The sequence below is a fragment of the Cricetulus griseus genome (assembly GCF_003668045.3).
Source record: "Cricetulus griseus strain 17A/GY chromosome 1 unlocalized genomic scaffold, alternate assembly CriGri-PICRH-1.0 chr1_0, whole genome shotgun sequence".
Lineage (NCBI taxonomy): Eukaryota > Metazoa > Chordata > Mammalia > Rodentia > Cricetidae > Cricetulus > Cricetulus griseus.
The window spans coordinates 86,456,331-86,473,545 of NW_023276806.1; the positions used below are offsets into that span (position 1 = coordinate 86,456,331).

The 17,215-nt window shown below is 38.9% G+C and overlaps 1 long non-coding RNA gene across 5 annotated transcripts in view; it reads left to right on the forward strand.

Annotated features, from left to right (window-relative positions):
* The window catches only part of LOC103159251, a 42,583-nt gene that overhangs the window by 12,271 nt on the left and 13,097 nt on the right, over nucleotides 1-17,215 (forward strand). The window contains exons 2-4 of one of the 5 annotated variants that reach the window (XR_003480378.2): nucleotides 961-1,039; nucleotides 4,837-5,013; nucleotides 8,326-8,590. This is a non-coding gene — a long non-coding RNA (uncharacterized LOC103159251). Of the gene's footprint in view, nucleotides 1-960; nucleotides 1,040-4,836; nucleotides 5,014-8,325; nucleotides 8,591-17,215 lie in introns of those variants that run through there. The other 4 variants (XR_003480380.2, XR_003480379.2, XR_004772033.1 and 1 more) reach the window with 4 other exon arrangements.

Below are 17,215 nucleotides of genomic sequence, written 5' to 3' on the forward strand. Positions count from 1 at the left end.
TATACCCTGACACGGGTTGTCAAAACTTTCATCTAACAAACTGAACTAAAGCGATAATGCTGGGCCATTGCCATTCAATGCCAATACTTTTTAGCTTCGACAACAGGCGGTAATTTTGTCTTGTAGATTATATTTGGCAACATCTGAAGATACTTTTTGTTTTCATATCTTGGGAAAAGCCGCCTTGCTGTGAACAGACTGGGAAAGAACAAGCTAGCTTTTGCCACATTACTATTGAACATTTTTTTCCTGCAAAATAGACATTTAACATTTATTTTGTTTGATTATTATGAATATTACAACAGTGTATATAAAATACTATCACAGTATCTGGCTCATAGTAGATCTTCAATAACCCACTACCATCATTATCAACATTACTGTTGCTAATGGAGTTTCACCTTCCAGTCAAGGTACTTGAGAACTCTATGAAGTACTCACAAATTTCTCACAAGCCCCAAGCTCAGGGATACCAGAAACAGTCTGGGATGAATGATAATATTTTAAAGAGACACTTGTGTCCCTCCTTTTGGCTATGAGACTAATGAAACAATGGTTCCCCTGAAAGAGGAATTTCCCTAGGAATCCTGTGCTGGTAGGAGAAGGCTGGAGCTTGGTGCCATTTAGAGGAGGGATTTATCTCCTATCTCCAAGAAAGAAAGAGATTGCATATAGTTCTGGCACATGCCAGATGATGTTGCATGAGAAAATGCAACCCAGTCAGTGATGGATCAGTGATGAGTGGGACAACAACACATCTTGGCTAGGCTTGTTCTTAGTCTTGCATACCTCTGGCCCTCTACTTAAAACTAAAGCTCACACCAAGACTCAAGGGCAGACTCAAGAGAAGTCACTGGATCTCTTTGTCCCTGCTTCTAATGTAGCTACATTGAAAAATCTCCTTCTGCTCCTTATTGTTACTTGTTTGCTTAACTTATCATTTGTTTGTTTTTTTGGAAGGTGAGGAAACTTGGGTTATTACAGCTGTCAAGGCTGAGGCTCTGGCCCCAATGACTCCAGGAACAACACTACTGAAAAAGTAGGTACGAGGGGTGTATAGAGCTCAGTGTAATGCAAGTGCAATCTTCATGCCGAATTGAGCCTTTATTGAATTTGCACAAATATGAAATAACGTTTTCATAGTCAGTGTTTCTATTGCTGTGAAGAGACATCATGACCATGGCAAGTCTTACAAAGGAAAACATTAATTTAATTGAGGTGGCAGCTTACAGTTCAGATTTTCAATCCATTATCATCATGGTGGGGAGCATGGCAGCATGCAGGCAGACATGGTGCTGGCTACATCTTGATCAGATGGCAACAGGAGGTAGACTTTTGGCTCACTTCCTTCAACAAGGCCACACCTACTTCAATAAGGCCACACCTACCAATAGTACCTCACCTTATGAGCCTTTGGGGGCCAATTACATTCAAACTATCACAAGCATATTACTACAAAAAGTAGAAAATAAAGAAATGTAAAACCGAGGTAATGATTCTAATGACTAAGGCCTATGGAAACACTGTCCAATATAAATTCTGGGATTTCCACATAAAATTTTAAATTTTGTAGTAGTCACTCTAACAAATAAAAAAAATTTGAGAAACTTGGCTGTAATATATTTTAGTTAACCTAAGCTATTTAAAATATTATTTCAAAATATAACCAGTTTGGACTTGTTAATAAGGTAGGTTAGTAGGTCTTCAAAATTGGCTGTATATTTTAAACACATAGCCCATCTTAGTTTGGACTAGCAACCTTACCAGTGTGTTAGAACAACATATGGCTAGTAGTATCTCTTGTGTTAGATAGACAGCCCATAGATGATAGTTGTAAAATTGTTATGCATGACAAAGGTATGTCTTAAAGCCATGTACCAATCAAGAAGAGTAAGAAAGAAGATGTATACCTGTTGATGTAGAAGGGTAACTTGGTTAATATTCATCAGTATTTTTAATTTGCATCTTTTATTAATGAAAATACATGAGAAAATAGAGATGGTTAAATCTTGCCTTGGTTTAAGGTAACTGAAGGCCAATGTTTCTGAAAAAACATAATGAGATCTTTTGAGTGCTAAAAAATAAATAAAATGTCAGTCTCTGGGCAATAGATATTTGAGAAAATAGACTTAGGAGTGGGCTGGAGAAATTGTGAAGGGCAATAGGTGTCCAGAAAATTAATGCTTGTAAGAAGCACATTCCTTCTGATTTGAAGGACAGGGTTCCCACACTGATTTGGTATGTCCCTTGATGAAAACCAATATCTGTATCCTAGGTTTCATGTATCTACTGATAGGGAATTAGAGCATATGAATTCCATGGTGCTTTTATTTTCTAACAATCTGTGAAACTATGTGATAACTAATGATGATATTTGAGCAAGGATATGGACAGATATGACCACTGAGGTTCAGCAAAGCATGTGAATAATAACTAGAACTAGCCTTACAGCATTTCCTAGTATAAAAGAGTTTCTTGTCTCATGTGATCAAGAGGAGGCAGGGTTCATAGCACATCTGGTTTCAACAAGAGGTTTGAAATATATTTAATGGCACTAATGATTAATTTAATATTAATTCAGCAGATGCCTACTGAGTATTTACTATATTTAGACACTGGGGATATGATATGAAAGATGCTTCTTAAGAAACTAATTATGTAAGTTGCCTTATGTAATAACTTGGCATAGGAATTAAGGAATAGATCAAGAATGAAACCCTGACAGCTCAGGGTCTTAGCCTTGACACTGGGAAGGAGATTAATTTACTGAGTGGGGAAAATTGGAGAAACATAAGGTTTAAGGGGCTGTAGCTGTGGGCTTTTAGATGAGCTGAAATGTGAATACCAAGGTTACTCAGCAAGCCAGTGGACTCTCAAAAGACAATGAGCTACCCTTGAAGAAGAGAATTTAGAAGTAGTCCTTAAGTACTTTGACACATATGTCCCGTGAAGTGTTTAGGCTTTGTTGGTATGTTTTCAGATGAACAAATCAGGATTAATAAGAGGACTTTACTAGAAGGTGGATGTCAGTTCTTGATAGGGGAATCCCTTTCTCATGGACCACTCATGGTGGCACCAGTTGCTGTGTGAGACAGTGAGTTCATTTACACAGGTCTTCAAGCAGTTTGCGAATGTCTGGGAGGGACACCCATGTATCTGTCAAAGGACTAAATGGGAAGTATCTGCATGATTCTTGCATTACACCATCAGAGTGAGTGAAGGATTGTGAGGTTGAAAGGAACAAATGACGTATTCCTGAGGTTCAAATTTTGGAAACTGGATCAGTAGTGCTGGAACTGCACATTTAAAAATAATTTCTGGATTTGGAGGCTAGTAGAGGGTGTCAGATCCCCTGGAGCTGGAGTTACAGCATCTGATATGGGTGCTGGGAACTGAGCTCACTTCCTCTGAAATAACAGCAAATGTTCTTAACTATAAAGCCCCTAACTGGGTCTTAAACTTGGACTAAGTTGCTCTTGAGTTTGAATTTTTGAGATAACCTTCTTCATTCCCAGATTCTCTATGCCTACAATAGCAATAGCACAGAGGCAGAAGTGACTTCATCTTTATGACAAGAATGCTTCTAAGTTTCTCCTTCCTGAGACAACAAAAGTCCTTTCAGATCGGTACCTAATAGGTAGCCAACGTTCATTTGCCTTCTCCATTCTTACATACTGTGGGGAATTTAGCAGAATATGGCTTGGTAAATGGAAATCCAGGCTATCACCAAGCTCAAATCTCAGTGGTACAGAGGTCATCCAGCTTTTCCTTAATTGAAGAGAAAGCAAATATACATGTTCCTTCCATAAACCCTGATACTTAACATTTAACTCAGGCTTCATGACTCATTAGGAAAAGGAAATTCAATAAAGTTCAGCAAATATGACTACAGGAGGAACTGCCTCCAATGTACTGGCTGTTTATTGGACTTAGGGTAAAATAGAAATCAATTTCCAAAATAAAATACTAAATATAGACTTTGAGGGTCATTAAAAGTTTGTTTTTATTTTTATTCCTATAGTGACTGTCTTTTGTATCTGATACAGCTGTGCTGCTTTGGCTCTCAGAATGCCTCTCAAAGAACCTCAAAGTGTTCAGCTGTAAACTCCTGGGTCAGAAAGTAAATACTGATGGCTAAGATCCTAGCTATTTTTGACTTCCCCAAACAAAAATTGATTTTTTAGGGGACACATTTTTGTGGGTCAGAATTTGTGGGGAATGAAGTAGGCACAATATATTGGCAGCAGAGAGGAGACAGAGAATAATAGAAAACAGAACTAAGAACCGGGAAAGTATAGACAATCATCTGGGACCATTTAGTGAAGGACAGACAGTTCTGCACACCTCAGTGTTCCCCAGGGCATCCTTGGATTGAAGGACATAATTTGTTTTATAAGGTTTCCTATCCAAAGAAGTTTCTAAACATGCATCTAAATAGTGTTTGTGCCCAAAGGGCAGAGAAAGTATGGTGTGGGAGAGGATAGGCAGTACTTGGGAGAGAGAAATGTTTGGGGATTAGAACCTAAAGTTCTAGAAAGGAAAAGGAAACACAAAATGCTTGACAGACATATTTGTGTTCTTTAATGTCCATAGAGTTCTAGATACACTGTTTAAAACAATTAGCTTTGTTGAAATTAAAACACACACACACACACACACACACACACACACACACACACACACACACGAAGTTCATGCATACAGTGAGAAGGACAAAGCCACAGTTCAACCATTTCTGCTTGCATATAAGAAATGAGACAGTCACATGTCTCATCCTGTCTTTCCCAGGCTTATCCTTGGAATCACAGATGACAGTCCCATTCTTTCTTCTTCTAGCCAAATCTCCTTCCTGCTAAACAAAATAAACACCACTGAGGTCATTTTCTTTTTTCCCACTGAGTCTAATGCAATCAAGTCAAGAGGGTGTGAGCTTGGAAGATGAAGGCTGACAGCTGAAGGCTGAAGGATTCTGTCAAGACAACGACCATGATACCGGCTCACCAAAAAAACGAGGTCAGAGGCTAAATATAGAAATAGAACAACTCCCCAAAAGATGATTAATGAGGCAACGGCTAGTACATGGAACCATGCCAACAGTCCTAGTTTCGAAGTGGACTCAAGAATTGTTTTAAAGTGATCCTTATTGGTATATCCCTTATTTGTATACTTCTGCATGTATCATATCCTCCCAGTTAGCTCTTCAAATATTTTGACAAGCCTAATTGGGTCATTATAACTCACGGCATTACACTATTCTTTGTTTCTACCAAAAGAAGCATAGTAGACTTAACAGACACTTTAGTTTCTCTTAAATACGTATAGGAATTTTCATATACGTGTGATTTAAAAACTCAAAAACCAAAAGGGCAAGATAGGAATGGGTAGTAGGACCATAGGAACAGAAAGTGTAGCAAAGAGGGTAATATATGGTGTATGTGCTACATTCCCAGTAATTCTACTTTTTTCTGTTTAATTTTCGGGGAGGGCAGTGCAATAAACCTAAGAATATTGGAATCCTGAATGACTTACTCAGGCCACAAATCAGAATATGTGAATTCAAGGGTCCTTTGCTAAAGTGAAAAGAGCAAAGTTCTCCCTACTCTTTTTGCTTTTTAAAATTTCCTCCCCTCCTAATGTTATTTTCTTTTCTCACAAAACTTTCATCTTGGGCTTTTGCTAAACAATGTGCTCAATCTGGTGGGAGAAATCAAGGCTCTGACAGAGTATGAACAGACTTGACTCCCATGGATGGTGACTGTAAGAAAATGGAGCCCAACTTGAGGCTAGCTTCAGTCAGCCAGACCTTGAAGCTCTGCCAAGGAGTATGAGCACTCTCATCTAATGTGCAATGGGGAATTATCCAAGATTTCATAGGAAATACAAGTTATTATTACATTAGATTAGATTTTATGACTTCCCTTTTTGGGAAGAAACTTAGTGGCATATAATTGGTGCTGTTTCAATTTGTTTTTTGTTATATCTGCCAGAAAGAGTTTCACAAAAGTCTTCTGCTTGCCACACCCTCAAACTCTCCACAGACTTGAGGTGATGTCAGAAGCTTCCCCCAGGTGGGCTCTGTTACCAACAATTTGTTAATGAATTGTTTTAAGCTGTTTTTTTCTCAATGCTACAAAGAATTGTTTCTTTATTGCTTAGCATTTATGTTATAAAGGAGCAGCAATTTAGATGGAAGGACATGGGCTTTGCAGTCCATCAGCTGGGCTGAATTTTGAATTTTATCACTCTGGATGAGTTTAAGTTGCCTGGTTCTTCGGTTGGTTTTATTGTTTTAATAAATATAAAAGTGGAACAATAGGGTCATTTTGGAGACCAGGTAAAATAATTTGTATAGAATACTTAAGATCATAGTCGGGTGATGGAGGTGGTGATAGTGAGGATGATGAACTTGTGGTGGTATGACAATGGTGATGGTGACAGTGCAATTAGAAAGACATTAAATTAGGGAGTCACTCCTGTCTCCACCACTTACTACATGTGTTGTCTTCAGCTAAAATATGCTGGATGACTTTTCCTGTGGACACACACACACAAATGGCTCTTCATCACAGATACCATAACAGTCTACCAAAGAAATTATTCTAAGTCTAGCTTCCTGAACCAGTGAGTTCACTTGGGTTCCTTAAAGGAGCATGGGTGGGTGAAGGATTCTTCACAGGTAGTTGCATCATCATCATCATCAAAAAAGAAAGCTCATTCCATAATAGGTGAAGACTCATGCAAAATGCTTGACTGGGGTTCTCTGCACAACATGCAGGCAGCTCCAGCAAAGAGCCTTCTTCCCCAACAACTGTCCACTGTTTGTGGGCCCTTGTGAGTCTTATTTTTCATGAGCTAACCTTTCTTGTGAGTCTCATACTCCTCTTGGGATTCTCTTCAAGGAGGGAATGTTCCTATTCAGAGAAAATAGTTACATGAAAATATCAATTATAGTACGCTTCATAACATATTGCTCCAAATCGAGTGAGTTTGAAGCAATGCTATTTATCATCTCACAGTTTATGTGGGGCAGAAATCCCTACTGAGCTGTGTTCTCTGTTATTTTACCTCTCAAAAACCTATAATAAAGGCATTGGTCAAGGGTCTGTGATCTCATCTGAAGAGTCATTTGGGGGAGGAGCCACTTATGATTCATAGGAAGGTTCTATTGGACTGAGAACCAAATTCTTTGCTAGTGAATGGCTGGAGTCCTGTGTCCCATGGGTGTTTTCACACAGAAATTTGTTTCATCAAAGCCAGCAGAAAGACAGATACCAAGTCTTTCAGTAATCACATGATGAAAGTGATATCTCATTATTTTTGCTATGTTCTGTTTGTTTGACATGGGCCATTAGGTCTAGTTCAAACCCAATGGGAGTAAATCCCATGCAGCCTGAACACTGGGATGGCAGGAAGATCAATGGAAGCTATACAAGCAGTTGTGAATTACCCATCCTCTTTCTCTGACAGTTCTTTCATCCGGTAAATGGAACTTGTGACAATGGTTATAATAGGGTTATGTAAAGATTCAACAGTTATTATTTATAGTTGTCCATGTTGATCATGTAGTATATACTCAATAAGTATTCGGTATACTTTCTTTAAAAAGCGTCCATTTATAGCCCCTTTTCTATTACTAAAGCTGGTTCAATCTTCACTATGACCCTTGTCATTCCACATCATGAGGTTACAAACATTATCAGTGTATAAACAGAAATGATAGCAAATTCAAAGAGGAGACTAGCATGGAGACCACCAAAGGAGAACTATGGAAATCACTCAAACCTAAATTCTAAAATTCTCTTAGTAAGACAGGTATGAGTTTGTGTGGCTGTGTCTGAGTCAGGGGTGATATTCATGATCGTTAACAACCATGTGGGGATCAGCACCAGGTAGTCAGATCATGAGCTGTCATGTGCCATAATGTGGCAGAGTTCCAATGGGCTGACTACATGTCAGACAGGAAGTTACCTTTGGAGTCCTGTCTATTCTCAATCCTCTAGGATCCCACAGCTGGCTTCCAAAGCACTTAATGACTTGTGATCCACAAAGCCCTTGGGTTTTATTCTCCTTATTTGCACAACATTTTGCCAAGGTGGTTTATGGGCTAGCATATTAAAGCGATCTAGATAAAAGGTCATTTAACATGATAGGATTATCTGGGTCTGCGGTTTTAAACAGTGTGAGCAAATGTATCTAAATATAATCATAGTCTTTGATTCAGGAGCTAATCTCCTGAATTAAGTATGTTTTTAAAAATTCAACAAACATTATTTCAGAGACTTGTTACCAGAATGAAAATCCGGAGCCTATGTTTGTTTTTGGCAGATCTTCTGGATTCCCCTCAAGGAGCTCACATATGCCTTCAAACAGAAATGTCACCCAGACATGTGAAAATGTCCTTGCTCTGTTCGGTTGTTTTCCAAGACTCCCCATGTGACTCGTCTCTTTCCTAATGCGTGCTAAGTACCTGATACTTTCCTATGCAGGAAGCTTATATGAACTAATTAACATTTAATGAGAGGAAACCAACTGATTAGAATGCTTTTCGTGGTACTTTAGCTAATAAATGTTGTATACACTTTGGACTGCATCTCCTCAGCATGCAGCTTCTCACTCCCCCGACTGCACCCTTTCTTCACAGCTCTGCCCTGCTCCGGGGCGTTCTACAGCAACCTGGCTGAACACTGTGCCTTAGTTAATTTGAGGGAAGTGTTGAGCCAAATTATTGAGGTAAATATTTTGATGAAATTTTGCTTAGAGCAGTGTGAATGAAGCTTCTGAATCCAGATCCAGACTAACTCATTCCAACCACACTGGCTGAAGAACAGCAAGGACATGATGAAAAGCAAGAGTCCCAGGCAGCTGAAACTGATTTTGTCAATGTTTATACAGTCAATTAGGGTTGTGCTAGTGCTGCTCAAACGCTACTGATGGTGGGACTGGGAGGCGTGGCTTTGAAACCCCAAGTACTTGCCCTGGATGGCACGAATGCAGCCATCAGGTACTTACTCTTGCCTTCAAGATTATAAAAAGTGCTCTAAGAGGGTATGGACTATGACTTTAGAATTTAACATCAAGTATTATCAGGAAAAAAAAACAATCAATGACACTGAGATGCACACATTACACATTTTATGAACTCTTTTTTTTCCAGGTAGTCCACTTATTAGTTACAAATCATAATGTAACAGGCACTCTGATAGAGTTCCATCATCAATGGCAGTAGAGAAGTTTATATTAATGATTTCTGTTACACTGAAGTAAGCCTTCATAGTTTGACTCATGGTATAGGTAGATTGAAACAAAGATGAAGTATCGTAAGTGGAACCAGTGTGGGCTGGTGAGCATGAAATATTTCTTGCTGTCTACTTCTGTTTGACACATGATTTCTTCTTCTGTATTCAGGTTCTATACTGTAGGAGTATATTACACATGGTACATTTTTAAAGATTAACTTTGCTAAAATTGGAAGAATAACAAGTAAATCTACTCAAACAAGATCAAGGAAATAAAGAGGTGGTAAAAGAACACAGTACAGGACAGTGTAGGGGTTTTGTTCTCAATGCTGCATGTGGACTATTGTCATTCTCGTAAGCATGTTACCTGCATTGTGTCAGGCTTGACTTAAGGAAGGCACCAGAACGTGGTCATTAGCCTAGGTAGTAGCTGCCAAATAAGTTAATTTATCTTAAGTTATTATCTTAAGAGAAACCCAGTATTTCCTTCCTATTTCTCACTGGTTTGTCTAGAACACTCCCTCTCTCCAGGACCATGGTTCTAGATTTTATGTCTGAAAATACAATCTGGCTACTTCCATTTCTACTGGATAAAGCCTCTGAGCTCTCATGTATTCTTGTTAGTCTCAAGCTCCCTTACCCTGCTTTGGAGTCGATGGCCAGATGTTTCACTTGGTTTCAAAGTTGGAAATCCCTTGCACATGCTGTTCAGTTTGGTTCTTATCTCATTGCTCACTAACAACAGTGGCTCAAAGCATAGCAAGACAGTTACAAATTCCTCTGGTGAAGCCACTTCAGCTGTTAGAAACCTGAGCTTCTCATCATTGAATAGTCATTCTTCTGATTATCACTGCCAGTAAGGAACATGGTGTAAAGTGTGGGATTGCTCATGAGACAAAAGTGAGTTCGAATCTTGGCCTGGCATGTTTTAACTGTGTGATCCAGGACAGATTCTCTAATATCTCCAAGTCTGTATTCCCACCTTTTATTGAATGTAATAATGTATTTATTGGATTATTATGGAATTTAGGGCTGATGTATAAGCCATCTAGAATAATCTTTTGAGGCAGAATAAATGCTGTTATAATTTACTGTTGTTCTTTAACCATTTAAATTTTTATTGAAATGAAATTGTTCTACATGTATATATTAACACTTTTATCAGAAAAGGTTTAGTAGAAACAGTTGGCAACCTGACGCTAAAATATATTACAGATCATACCCAGCCAAACAGATGAACTATCACCAGAAACCCAACTGTCGCGTAGAAAGCTGAATTCCAAATAGAGGACTCAATCACAGTTAGAACGTAGACACACAGCTAGCCAGTGAGAAAAGCTGAGTCTCATATGAATTCTGTGCACAAGGAGCTTCGTGTTTATCAGGTGTTTTATGCTAAAGGAGCTTCATATGACCAGAGGCAGCAGACCAGAAACCTCATTGTGGAATTTATCAGCTCTATAAGTGAGAAAAGAAATTGAGGTGTTTGTTATAAACTCCCTGTGTCAGTGCCTCAGTACATGAGGTTCATTTCCTCCCCCTCTTAAAGCTCAGTGTGGCTGGATGGTGAATGGCGCATACGTTTAATCCCAGCACTTGGGAGGCAGAGGCAGGTGGATCTCTGTGGGTTCAAGGCACCAGCCTGGTCTACAAAGCCACACAGAGAAAAACAAAACAAAACAAAACAAAACAAAACAAAACAAAAAAAAGCTCACTGTGTTCAGGCATGATGGTGCATGCCTTTAATACCACTGCTTAGGAGGTAGATCTAGGCAGATCTCTGTGGGTTCCAGGCCAGCCTGGTTTACAGTTTTGAATCTTCTTTGAATGCTCAGCCTAGCTTAGACATGTTTCTGGCTAACTCTCTTAAATTAACCTCTTTCTCTTCACCTACTTTCTGCTTTTGGGCTTATTACCTTTCTTACTTCTGCATACCTTACTTTCACTGCTTCTCTATGTCTGGCTGGCATCTACCTGACTTCTTGCCCCGGATGTGACTCTCATTCTCTTCTCCTTCTTTTCTCTTTCTTCTCTCTGCCCACCAGTCCCTCCTATCCTCTCTCCTGCCTAGCTATTGGCCATTCAGCTTTTTATTAGACCAATCAGGTGTCATAGACAGGCAAGGTGAAACAGATACAACATACCTTTACATAATTAAACACACATCTTTATGTTGTTAAACAAATACAGCATAAACAAAAGTAATACACCTTTACACAGTTAAAGTAATATTCTGTAGCATGAACAAATGAAACACATCTTTGCCTAGTTAAAATAATATTCCACAACAGTGTTCCACAAGCTGTCTTGTGTCTCCACCTTCCTCCATGTCCTCTCAGATCTGCTTTTGTGGGTACCAAGAAGCAAGGATCACATTGATAAAGTTTTCATGGGCAGAGTCTGGAAAGAATACATTTGCTTTTCTGTTCACAATTCCTTGGCTAGATCTCTGTCCTATGGTGACATCTAACTGTAATTGTTATTTGTAGTTAATTTAAGGTGGAATTCTTATGATGACCAAAAGGAAGGGGAAATGCAGATATTAGTGAATAAATACAACTTAATAAATTGCTCTTAATCTTTTTAGACTTACTTACAATAAGCAATCAGTTATATGTCAATATCTAATAGATACTCACATGCCTGAAACTTATAATACCTGTTCTCATTACATATGATGCCATGAAGTATTTTATATTGTAGTCCACTGAAAATACTATTTGTAGCACATATTCTAGATTATAATATGTCTGGATAGTTATCCCACTACTAGAGAGAAAGAATGAGGCTCTACCTTCAGTGAGAATATCTGGAGGGTCTATGAGCATTGCTTACAATCCTGGAATGAAGAAATATGAAAGATGGAGAGATGGCTCTACAAATAACAACTTTCATTGATGTCACCTGTGTGGTGAGGATCCTACCTGGGATGAAACACATTCATGTTCCCTTTTTAATACAACTGCTTGAAAAGTAGTTAGGAATAAAGACATAAACAAAACTGAGTGTAACACCTATAAGCTTCAGCCTCTCTCTCTCTCTTAAATATATATTAAATATATATTTAATATTAAATATATATAATTAATATATATAAATATTAAATATATATAATTAATATATATAATAATATATATATTTAATATATATTAATATATATTAATTATTCCTTAAATATATATTAAATATTATATATATATTTATATATATATATATATATATTTCCTCCCCACATCTCCCACAAGAAAGGGATTAGTATTTTCCTTAAGATGCCACTATCTGAAAGTCCCCCAATGGCAAAGTGACCAATGAAACTAGTAATTTCATTGGTTCTCCTTGAGGATGTAGCATGAATCTGCATTGTTCAACATCAGAGACTGACATCGCAGTGTGAATGTGCAGTTCTTCACAGCTCACCACATGGACTGTGTTCAGTTCTAAAGTGATGTCCATTTTCCACCCAGGAACTGAAGTAGGAAGCCTTACAGATATGGGACCACCAAATCAGATAGTGTGAAAGCCTTCACAGTCCACTTTTATTCTATAGAGGGATGTTCTAAGTCACACTCACATCTCTAATTCAAGTAATGTATGTAAAATGAATTATATGTTATTTAATGTGGTGTTCTTATCTATAAGTTCATCTCTACCTCTGACCTTATGCCCTGGTCTTATAATAAAGTGTATTTTTCATAACATGGCTATAGTTTACTGCTTCAAATATCAAAGTAACCCACTTCTTTAAAAAAAAAAAGGATCTTGATTGTGTATGTGAATTGCTAGTTTTCTAAACCTTAGGGGCTCAATTAGACAATTAATTAACAAGTGAGGGCAAATATAAAACAAAATTTTCACTGGTGATGGATCAATGGCAGCGGTATGAATGATGGCTATAAATTTTGTTTAAGAAAGATTCCTTTTTAGTTGTGTCCTTAGAGAACATGTGACTTACATCAATGGACAGAACAAGAGGTAAAGTTCTACATGGCCCAAGTGATCAGACCACATCCAAGACCCTAAGAGTCCTGTGAGATATCATTGTGCACTCTAGTCACTATAATGCGCCCCATAACAAACATGTAGGTTAGATCACTCTAATCTCTTTTCTATTAGATTTAATACTCCTATAATCATCACTAAGTGCTCTCAGCCATGCTAAATCTGTCTTTCTTTAGGCTGACTTCATCGGGACCAGATTAATCTGCAACACTTCGGGTTTTGCTTTTATGATTATCAGCATTATGAGCATGGTTAAACTGGCTCAGTGAAAGCTTCTCCAGCTCCTTATCCTTCTCGAAAAAAAGAAAAAATATATCATTACCAATGACATCATGATTGCAAAAAACTGTGTAGGTTTCACCTCAATGTGAGAATCAAACACACCTCCCTTGCCTTGCCTTTAAGAGTCTTAAAGGAAAAATAAAACAACCTGAAAGAGGTAGCCACTGATAAAGGAAACTTCATGAGAGATTTGGAAATTAATGATATTGTTTTACAAAGGATATGATACTGATATGTGCTTTTATTATTGAGCCTTCCAATCATTAAATAAAAAGATGTTACAACATCCTTTCTTGTTTCTTTGGCCTTAAACACCCTTGCATTCCCTTATTTATTTACTCAGCAAATACAGCACTTACTACACATCAAGCCCTGTTCTGGGGACAAATGAACAGATCAGACAGAAACCCTTGACAGTTCCTACTAGAAACTTATATTCAATAGGACAATAAATAAGTAAAATGTAAAAAATGTTGGAGCTGGCCTTGAACTCATGATCCTCCTGCCTCTGCCTCCTTCAACAAATCCTACCAGGGTGTGCTACCACTGGGCTGGTGAAACCCACAGAAACAGCTGACCTGAACAAGAGGGAGCTCAGAGACTGAGACTGATGGCTGAGAGGCCAGCATGGGACTGATCCAGATGCCCTGAACGTGGGTGTCAATGAGGAGGCCTCAGCAATCCATGTGGCCTTGGGTAGTGGACCAGTATTTATCCCTGACACACAAATGGACTTTGAGAGCCCATTCCACATGGAGGGATGCTCTCTGTCTGGACACATGGGGGAGCACCTAGGCCTTACCTGGGATGATATGACAGACTTTGGAGATTCCCCCATAGAGGGACTCATCCTCCCTGGGGAGCAGAGGGGGATGGGGTAGGGGCTTGGGGAGTGGTTGGTGGGGGTGGGGAAGGAGGGGAGGGAGAGGGAGCTGGGAATGACATGGGAAGCAAGCTTGTGACTAATTTTAAATAAATAAATAAATAAATAAATAAATAAAATGAAACTGAGGAGCTGAAACCTGAGGGGGATAGTAAAAGATCTGTCCAGGAGAAGTTGCAATTTTACACACTATTATTTCCAGAGTAGGACTAGATGGCAGCACGTAAGTAAAGACCTTAAGGTGAGGCAGCGAGCCATGTTATCTCTGGGGAAAAGGTTCTGGGAGAGAGCTCAGCAATTCTAATGGGAAGCATGCCCTTAGAGAAACATAGTGGCCAGAGAACACATGGCCAAGTGCCAAGAGGTGCATACATATGGAGGCACCTAGGATCAAAAATGGGGTGGGATTTTGTTTGTTTGTTTGTTTGGCTTTGAAGGCTGTCTTGGCACTCGCTCTTGTAAACCAGGCTGGTCTCGAACTCACAGATTTCTGCCTCCCTCTGCCTCCTGAGTGCTGGGATTAAAGACATGCTACCATCACATGGTAAATGCTTTTACCAAGAAAGGGTAGACAGGCTTTGGGAGGTTCTGAGTGAAAGAATGACTGAATGGCTTTAGTTCTTAACAAGCTCACCCAACCTTTTGTGACTTGAGGAAAGGTAGAGATTTATTTTTAAAAAGAGTCTGAAAAATAGGCTGCCCTGGTTGGTTGATGGGACAGATGTTGAAGGACTCTATTAGGCCTGAGCATGGCAAACATGGTTCTGGCAAGTCTTGCCCTCTCCATTCCCTCGTTCTTGCAAAACTGTTAGTTTACATCCCTAAAGCTTCCTATCAAGGTCTGTTCCCTTGTTTGGCCACTTCTTCCTCCTGAGGCTAACTACCAAGGTCCAGCTATCAAACTATTGAAGTCCAACAGTCAAAATCCCACCTTTGGCTCACCTAATTAACATGCCCAATCAAAAACAAAGCAACTTATCCTAACACAATGTTTTCCCCTTTTCCCTTTATAAACTGCCATTTGTCTACGAGCCACGTCTGCCTCCACTTTTTGCAGTAGCAGCCTGTTATCCCTTCCCTCTCTCCCTTGCTCGCTTTCTCCCCTTTCCCTTGTCTCCTGTCCCCTATCTTTGTCCCTCTAGGGCAAATGAATCTCCTTTGTGCAGAGAACTTGGCCTTGGTGTGTCTTTTGCAACTCTAGTCCTTTCAAACATAAGATCTGGAAGAACAGATCCATGAAGCAGAAAGGTTTCCTGAACAAAGAGCTTGTGAGATGATGAGGTTTGGGGGGGAAGGAGCTAGCTTGGGTCTATTAAGTTAGTGAAAACAATCTGAGAGCAAAGCCCCTGTTCTTACGATCTTTCTGCAATGATCCCTGAGCCTTAGGTGCAGGGATTATGCTGTAGATGTATCAACTGGGACTGGGCACCATGCAGGCTCTTGTTCTCTTCCTTTTGATTTGTTGTGGGTTTTTTGTAATCATCTCTGTGGCAAAGAGAAGCTTATTTGATGAGGAACTACACTTACTTGCAGATATAAGGATTTAGTATTTAGAATGATTTAATAAAGTGATGTTTACATCTCCTAAAAATGTTAGTGAGGCTACATCCATGTCATCTCATCAACATGGATGCCTAAACAAGACCTGAGCAATGGTGACACTAATGGACATGCTAAAATGGAAAGATTGGAGATCCTTACGCCTAGACAAAGAACTATAGGCAACTGGGGAATGCTGAGAGTGGGAGGAATAGTCTTCCCCAGGAAAGAGCCCTTTAATTGGTTACCCAATACCAAGTGGTCAGCCTTGATATCATATGCATGCAGGTAACATTATACAGACTGAGCAGGTTGTATTTATATATTTAGAAATATATATATATATATATATATATATATATATATATATTCTCAATGTAAAGAGAAGCTGTGACTTTGAGAGAAAAGAAGAGGTTATGCATGGGAGAGCCTGGAATGGGGGGAAGGAAAGTGGAATGATGCAATTATACTATAATTTCAAAACTTAAGAAAACAATTATAAAAAGTGTTAGTGGAGCTATAGAGTTAGCAATTGGTTCTTGAGCCTACAATTCAGAGGACATTATGATTTCTATCCAGGCTTTTTTTTTTTAGTTCTCCTTGCACTGGGCCCAGAACTGTTATAAATTAATAGTGAGTCAGTTACATCCTCCAAGAAAGAGAATCTAACCCTTGGCTAAATGAAAGGCTTTTGTTTCATAAAGGGTCATTATCACGCAGAATGATTTTCTTAGGATCCATCTTTACAGCTGGTCACAAACAACCCAGGTTCATAATCATATGGATACTTTTCTCCACTACCTATCATGAGGGGTTAGGGTTGTTTCTGATGCCAAGACAAGTCAACATTGATTGATTTGTGCAGTTATTGACAAATACCCGTGGCATGCATTAAGCTCAGGGCATTTTGATTCTTTTATGATGTAGTCATTATACATTAGTTCCCATTGCTTCCTTCTGCAATTTTTTTGTCCATATTTTCAAAATACAATTAGAACACATCAGAAAAAAATGTGTTCAAACTAAGTTGATCAGGCTACCAGTTGTGGACATCTGGGGTGGCTGGCAATTTCCATCTAAAACACCAAAGAACTTGGGCTCAGTTCTGATGATAACACTAGAATCCAGTGACTGCCCACTATCCCAGAGAGTGGATTTTTTTCTTTTGCATATGATAGGAGGTTGATGGATTGTGTCTGTTGAAGAGACACAAGGAGAGAAAGGTGACTTGAGTCCCAAAATAGCTCTTTTGAATGCATTAAGAGAAAACCTTTCT